The 8,776-nt window shown below is 30.1% G+C and overlaps 1 long non-coding RNA gene across 2 annotated transcripts; it reads left to right on the top strand.

Moving 5' to 3' along the window:
* The first annotated feature begins 923 nt into the window (after positions 1–923).
* On the top strand, positions 924–3,351 carry LOC118644699. Of its 2 annotated transcripts, none has more exons than XR_004962445.1 (2): positions 924–2,318; positions 2,696–3,351. It is a non-coding gene; the product is annotated as an uncharacterized LOC118644699 (long non-coding RNA). The 2 variants fall into 2 exon arrangements; XR_004962444.1 differs by having other exon boundaries at positions 924–2,405.
* Positions 3,352–8,776: the final 5,425 nt, after the last annotated feature.

Genomic DNA, 8,776 nt, shown 5'->3' with positions numbered 1-8,776 from the left:
ATTCCCCAGATATATATTATTTATCATACAAATTACTTTCAAAGGCGTCAACAGATGTAAAATTGTTTGGTGGTTACGAATAAACTAATGAAAACGTTTGGTAGTCAACCGTTTTCGTAGAAATCAGAAAAAACCGTTTTTGAGTGGCATACTATATATATTGCAAAATTCCACAAACGAATATTATTTTTCATACAATTTTACTTGCAAAGGCGTTATTGGATGTAAAATTGTTTAGTGGTCACGAATAAACTAATGAAAACGTTTAGTGGTTATCCGTTTTCGTAAAAATTCGAAAAAACCGTTTTTAATTGGCATCATTGTAAATTCACTAGACAAATATTTTTCATACAAATTCTCTTTCAAAGGCATTATTGGATGTAAAATCGTTTGTTGATCATGAATATATTTATTAAAACGTGATCAACCGTTTTCTTTAATATTACAGAAAAAATGCTTCCGAATGGCCTTGTTGTAAAACTCTAAAACCATTTTAATTTTTCAAATAAATTTACTTCGCAAAGGATTATTCGATGCGTAATCGATTGGTGGTTGCAAATTTTCCTTTTGGCTTAAGGTTTACTACACTATTGTAGATCCGGGCTAACACGAGTCCAACAAACGACCAATCCGAGCACACATTTACACTTTTGGTTTGTTTGCGTCGCCATGCCCCGACATGATCCTACTCACTCCAACGCATTCTAATAGGTTGGCGTCATCGGAATCAACGTATTGGAGTGCGTTGGAGTGAATAGGAGCATGTCGGAGCATGTGACGCGAACAAACCCCTACAGAACGCATACGGGTTTTGTTTATTTTTTAACGAAACGGTTAACCACCAAATGTTTTAATTACGAAATTAGCGACCACCAAACGATTACGCATTGAACAATCCTTTGCGAAGTAAATTTGCTTGAAAAATTAAAATCTCTCTAGGGAGTTTTACAGCAAGGCCATTCGGCAGTATTTTTTCTGCAATATTAAAGAAAACGATTGACCACCAAACGTTTTCATTAATATATTTGTGACCACCAAACGATTTTACATCCAATAATGCCTTTGAAAGTAAATTTGTACGAAAAATAATATTTGCCTAGTGAGTTTACAATGATGCCAATCGTTAACGGTTTTTTCGAATTTTTAGGAAAACGGATGACCACCAAACGATTTCATTAGTTTATTCGTGTTTACCAAACGATTTTACATCTATTGACGCCTTTGAAAGTGAATTTGTATGATAAATAATATGTATCTGGGTAATTTCCAGTGATACCAAAACCAGTGATACTCAAAAACGGTTTTTTCTAATTTCTACAAAAACGGTTGACCACCAAACGTTTTCATTAGCATATTCATGACCACCAAACAATTCCAAATCAAATGAACTACTTGAAATTAAAATTGGTGCAAAAATAAACAATGTCGGGCTAACTTCACACCCAAATTTTATTTTTGATATTACAGGAGAACGGCTAACCACCAAATGATGGGACTAAACTACCAAAGACCACCAAACGACCACCAAAGGATACCAATTGGTGAAAATTGATAAAGCTGAAGTTGGCTGGCTAACTTCACAGAGGTCACGACATTAGTCCGAAAACTAGATGGGGAAAATGTTGGTACCAACAAAATTCTCTAGACATTTCAATTTCAATTTTTACAGGTTAGTAACATTGTTTAAGTAGTAAATCTACGAGTGTTCGGAGTTTCGGAGAGACGTTTTGACATATGCGCGCGCCAAAATAATAAATATTAAGTTAAATTGTAACATGTAATTGAAATTAATGTTAAAAAATTACAACTGAATATTAAGTACATAGAGATGAACAAGAAAAAAAATGTTTTATATATTTATATGTAAGAGAAGAAATTTTAATAAAATATATTAATATATTAAACTATACTAAATTATATTTTTATTATATTAAATTAATTAGTAATAATAATTTTCAATTTCTTTGATGTGCCTTGACAGACAAGATTTATGATTAAAATCTGGTTTTCCATATTAAAATCATTGTCAGCCGAGAAACAAAATCTGTGCAAAATAAAATAAAAACATAAAGAAGGAAAAGGGAAAGAAATAAATGGAGAATAAAAATATATATCAGATAAGTAGCTAATATCTTTATAAAAAATTATGTATTCTATGTGCATTTTGTAGATGAACCGATTCTTTTCTTGAATTAATTTTTTGTTTCAGCTTCTTAGCCAATCGTAGAATGTTGACAGCTGGACCACCAGAAAACAATTTCTTGCCGAATAAAGCTGTCAAATTCTAAGCCTGCTACTTCTTCGAGTATGTCAAAATTGTGAGCAAAAAAGTTGAAATTATATTGTAATATCAATTAGATTTATCAACGGTGCAGTAACAGATTGATACAACAAACTGAGAGCAGGTTTGTCGAAATTGTTTGTTCTACAAAGCATATGTGCTGTTTGTCCCAGCAATGTACCGACATTATTTAAACTAGAAGAGATCCCAGATAGCACGGAGAGTTTAAAAAGAACTCAATTGTACGTTACCAATTATGTTACCAATTATGAATTCTTTTTGAATCTCTGTGCTATCTGGGATACTATTGTGTTTATCGTCAACCTGTCATGAACGCTTTCGATAGACCTGCTCATTGTTTACTGTTATTTTGTTATATAGTCTGTTAATCGGTATACACCTTTTATCTTTCAGCAAACAGAAAATGTGCTACCCACATTGACTTTTACAAGAATGGGTTTAGAAGTAGCGATGGATGCTTGTCCAACAATCGAGGATCATTTAATAAGTGAATACACTATTTGATGTAAAATAAACCAAAATTATCTTTTTAAAAACGGTAAAAAAGATGCCAAGTGTGTATGCTCTAGAAAACACCTCTTAAATCTAAGATACTCTTTATCTAATTCAACCCAAGTAATATCACGAGCCTTCTTATACCAACTAAAATGTAACTTTAATTATTAAACTAATAATTATTTTAAATGAATTATACCCACAAACACACACACACACACACACATATTAACTACAAAAATAATGATATCAAAATATTTCTTTAACGATAATTTGTTTTACTCCAAATAGTATATGTTTACTTACGAAATGATATTTGATGTTACAATGTGATTTCAACTTTTTTGCTTACAATTTTGGCATACTCGAGGAAGTAGCAGGTTTAGAATTTGACAGCTTTACTCGGCAAGGAATTGTTCTCTGATGGTCCAGCTGTCAACATTCTACAATTAGCAAAGAAGCTAAAACAAAAAATTAATTCAAGAAAAGAATCGATTCATCTACAAAAAGCACATATAGAATACATAATTTCTTATAAAGATATTAACTACTTATCTGATATATATTTGTTTATTCTCCATTTATTTCTTTCCCTCTTCCTTCTTTATGATTCTATTTTATCTTGCACAGATTTTGTTTCTCGGCTGACAATGATTTTAATATGGAAAACCAGATTTCAATCATAAATCTTGTTTGTCAAGGCACATCAAAGAAATTAAAAATGATTATATTACTAATTAATTTAATATAATAAAAATATAATTTAGTATAGTTTAATATATTAATATATTATATTAAAATTTCTTCTCTTACATATAAATATATAAAACATTTTTTTCTTGTTTATCTCTATGTACTTAATATTCAGTTGTAATTTTTTAACATTAATTTCAATTACATGTTACAATTTAACTTAATATTTATTATTTTGGCGCGCGCATATGTCAAAACGTCTCCGAATACTCGCGGATTTACTACTTAAACAATGTTACTAACCTGTAAAAATTGAAATTGAAATGTCTAGAGAATTTTGTTGGTACCAACATTTTTCCCATCTAGTTTTCGGACTAATGTCGTGTAACCTTTTGACGTATGCGCGCGTATATGTCAAACAATAAATATTATATAAATGATTTATGACATTTGATTTAATAAATGAATAAAAATTACACAAATAACTAAAAATATAGTGCATAGAGATAAACAAGGTGAACAAATGTTTTATATATTTATATGTAAGAGAAGAAATTTTAATATAATATATTACCCACACAGCACACTTTATCCTAGGGATGTCTCTGGGATGTCATTGGGTGTTTACGATAATGGCTATCCGAGTTATTTTCTCTAGGACCGAAATATATGATAAGCACAACCATCTACTATCATTATGATTCGTGACAATTCAATGCTGTCCGGTATAGCCAAATCATCACGAGCAAGTTGCGAGTTGCGAGTTCCGTGAGTTTGTAGCAGGTCACCTAAAAAGTACGACATAAATAATTTGATTATTACAATTAAAAATAATCTGTTTTTAATGTATGGTAAGATTATTAACTTCATTAAAATAGTAATTATATAACACAATCATGTATTTTTAAAGTATTGTCTAAAGTAATATTAAAGAGATTATTTTATTTACAAATATTTTATTTATTAATTTGTCTATCAAGTTTCTATTATAACGTATATCTAACGCATATCTAACGTATATCTGTTTACAGTATATCTTAATTTACTATGCACTTGTATTACAAATTAAAAAAATTTATTGTAAACATTATTATTAGTTTCACATTAGTGAAATATTCATGCATAATATTTATACATAAAGATATATGATTTTTTAAAATAATGATAACACCATGCAACTTATCATTAACAGTTGTTACAAAAAAGAAAAATATTTATACTTAAATTTTTATTTTACTTGTAATCTAAAAAATATTATTAATAATGATTTATTTAGTAATTTTACATAATTTATCTCATTTGTTTCAAAGTGTTAACACCATCCGTTTAATAAAAGATGACTTTTCTAATATATATGTTAGTTAATAATAAATAATAACATTTATTGAGAATCAATATTTAATTAAAATATTATATTAGGTTTTGAAATAATACCGTTATGATAGAAACTTGATAGACAAAATAAATATTTGTAAATAAAATAATCTCTGATATTACTTTAGACAATACTTTAAAAATACATGATTGTGTTACATATAATTACTATTTTAAAGTTAATAATCTTATCATACATTAAAAACAGATTATTTTTAATTGTAATAATCAAATTATTTATGTCGTACTTTTTAGGTTATCTGCTACAAACTCACGGAACTTGCTCGTGATGATTTGGCTATACCGGACAGCATTGAGTTGTCACGAATCATGATGATAGTACATGGTTGTGCTTGTCATATATTTCGGTCCTAGAGAAAATTACTCGGATAGCCATTATCGTAAACACCCATTTTGAGATATCGCAATATCGTTGGATATCCGTGGACCGTCTGCGATATCCGAGGGATATCCAAGGGATGCACAAATGTCCACCGATTTGATATCCTGTAGATATCTCAAACGATATCCAGAGGATGTCCAAGGGATTTCCTGAGATATCGTAATATAATATCTTAGTAAAAAAATTTGTTAGAATTAAAAAAATTTTTTTTAGGATTTCTGATAAATGTTTCGATTTTTTATAATTGAAACGTTTTTTGGAAAAATTTTAAAAATAAAAAATTTTGATTAATTAAAAAAATTTTTGAATATTTCTAAGTATTTTTGAGAGTTTCTAAGAATGGAAAAAAACTTGAACAAAAAATAAAAAATTCTAATTATTTTTACGGCAATTTTGTAAGAGAAAGAAGACTATAATATAACATGTTTCAGCCAAGCCGTCGTACCTGTTAAAGCTCAATGAACACAGTAATATAGCAGCAGTGTAACAGCAATGTAACCGAATATAACAGGTTACGTTACTTTGAAATTACACGTAACTTACATGTAAGTTACAATTTCCGACTCAGCAATATAACATGTTATAATTACATGTTATCTAACCGTTACACAACAGTTACAAAGAAAAATAAAATAAAATAAAAATTTCATTTTTTTAAAATTATTTTTATCAACAGCACATACTACATTTAGAATAAATTTTTATTAATTAATTAAATTTAAAATATGTTATTTTTTATTTTATTTTTACTTGCCGCTGGTAGGTTTTGAACCCGGGACCTTAGGATTACAAACCTTGTACTCTACCTGCTACGCCAATTTGACTCATCGATATGGGTACTTGTTATTGTCTACATATACCTATATGTAAACTGACGCGACTATATTATTTTTTATAAAAGCAATTAAATTTTGCAAAACATTAAAAATAAATAGCATTAATTTATTTACTTATTAATTTCATTGTTAAATTTATCTTTTTCCATAACCTTAATAATTTGATGGAAATTGCGATCTATTTAGCACTAATCTTTGAAGCGTTCAAATGATTAATTAGATGGTTAACTATATAGATCATAATTTTAAGAAAAATTGAATAGTATACATTTATTATTCTGTTTTTGTTCAGCACATGATGAATTTAGATTTTGTGCATTTTTTGTGCGCAGTAATTGTAGACAAACCGTTATTTTTGAAAACATTATCTTTATAATAATTTTTTTTATTATTAAATAGATCTGTCATTCAGGATGTTATAATGTCTGATTTCTGAGTCAACTACGACGCATCGTTCCGTAATAACATTGATACGAACGTGTTATGTTACAATTATACAATTTTTGTTGAATAACTGTAACGCCAAAACGATGTACACTTCTCGCAAAAATTAAAGGAACAAAAAAATTTTCTAAATTTTTTGCCAATTTTCAACAGGCTGTATTTTAGTGAAAAATGGTCGTACAGGAAATAAAAAAACATAGCTTTTGAAGCTTGAAGACTCTAGTTTTAGAATTTTTTGGTTAAAAATTTTTCTGAGCACCGGTAGCCATGCAATTCTTGGATAAAGCACGAAGAAAAAATTTTCAAAATTTTTTACATTTTTTTTTTCGCTCTACGGGCATGAAAAAAATTTTTCGAGCTAAACCAATACATAGGTCGCATAGCCTGTTCATTCAGCTTCAATTTGCTTTTTTCGGAAGTCAGATACGACTATTTGTCTTCGAGATATCGAATTTTGAATGCAAAAGGACCCTTTTTCACTCAACTGCCGATATCTCTGAAACTACTGGTCGCCTAGCGAGCTGACGAGCGGTTTCGTTTTCTGCAGAAAATTTCCTACAAAAATCTGTCATGGTTGATTGAAACAAAAATTTTGTCCCACCTGAAACGGTAACGTGAAAAAAGAGCAAAAAATGCCATTTTCCCCTTTTTTGGTAAATCGACTGTGTCTTCGACAATATTGGGGCAAAAGCTTAGGTTAGAAGAAAATTTTACAGTCTAATGTACCCCAAAGACCTCCCTAAATTTTTAGATCGATCGGTTCAGCGGTTTCCCCGGACCGATTGATTGAAATTTTGAAAAAATTAAGGGAACAAGACTTTGTTCCTTAAATTTGACCTAATCTTTTTAAAATTCAATTTCATTTTTTTTTACTTTTTACTCAATTTTGAGTTTTTTGAAGATTGAGTAACAAAAAAAAATCCAAAAAAATTTTTTCAAAAATTTCGAAAATTTCCAAAAAATTTTTTTTTGAAAATTTAAAAAAAAATTTGAAAAAAAATTTCTTTTTTTTCGTTTTTAAGAAAATCAAACTTTCTGACGAAAATTTTGATTGATGATTGATTTACCGCCGGCATTAGCGTTATCCAAAGCATACCACGTGGAGGTTGCACGGTCGGATTTACGCTTCTTTTGTGCTTACGCACGTGTGTTAATGATTCTTCGAAAAAAATGAGACCCCGTGGTTCGTCAGCTCCACAGTATTTTGCGACTCCAAACTCATTTTTTAATGTGTGTGTGTGTGTGTGTGTGTGTGTGTGTGTGTGTGTGTGTGTAAAGTGTGTGTGTCTCGTGTTCAGTATCGAGTGTTCCCGCCTCTACTCCTAATCACAGCTTGCAATCTTTGTCGCATATTCGAAATGCAATTTCGGATCATCTGTTGAGGGATCTGACGCCAAATTCTTATCAAAGCGTTCTCTAATGCTGCCAAATTATTCAGATTCGGATAATTTTGACGCAATCGGCGGCCCAATATGTCCCAGACGTGCTCTATCGGATTCAGGTCAGGACTCATTGCAGGATGCCTCAACAATGTAATGTTTTTGAATAAAAATTTTTGAAAAAAAAACTCAAAATTGAGTAAAAAGTAAAAAAAATGAAATTATTGAATTTTAAAAAGATTAGGTCAAATTTAGGGAACAAAGTCTTGTTCCCTTAATTTTTTCAAAATTTCAATCAATCGGTCCGGGGAAACCGCTGAACCGATCGATCTAAAAATTTAGGGGGGTCTTTGGGGTACATTAGACTGTAAAATTTTCTTCTAACCTAAGCTTTTGCCCCAATATTGTCGAAGACACAGTCGATTTACCAAAAAAGGGGAAAATGACATTTTTTTGTTCTTTTTTCACGTTACCGTTTCAGGTGGGACAAAATTTTTTTTTCAATCAACCATGACAGATTTTTGTAGGAAATTTTCTGCAGAAAACGAAACCGCTCGTCAGCTCGCTAGGCGACCAGTAGTTTCAGAGATATCGGCAGTTGAGTGAAAAAGGGTCCTTTTGCATTCAAAATTCGATATCTCGAAGACAAATAGTCGTATCTGACTTTCGAAAAAAGCAAATTGAAGCTGAATGAACAGGCTATGCGACCTATGCATTGGTTTAGCTCGAAAAATTTTTTTCATGCCCGTAGAGCGAAAAAAAAATGTAAAAAATTTTGAAAATTTTTTCTTCGTGCTTTATCCAAGAATTGCATGGCTACCGGTGCTCAGAAAAATTTTTAACCAAAAAA

This window comes from Monomorium pharaonis, chromosome 3 (assembly GCF_013373865.1).
Source record: "Monomorium pharaonis isolate MP-MQ-018 chromosome 3, ASM1337386v2, whole genome shotgun sequence".
NCBI lineage: Eukaryota > Metazoa > Arthropoda > Insecta > Hymenoptera > Formicidae > Monomorium > Monomorium pharaonis.
Note: the sequence above shows the minus strand (reverse complement) of the source record. Positions and strands in the feature narration are given on the sequence as shown.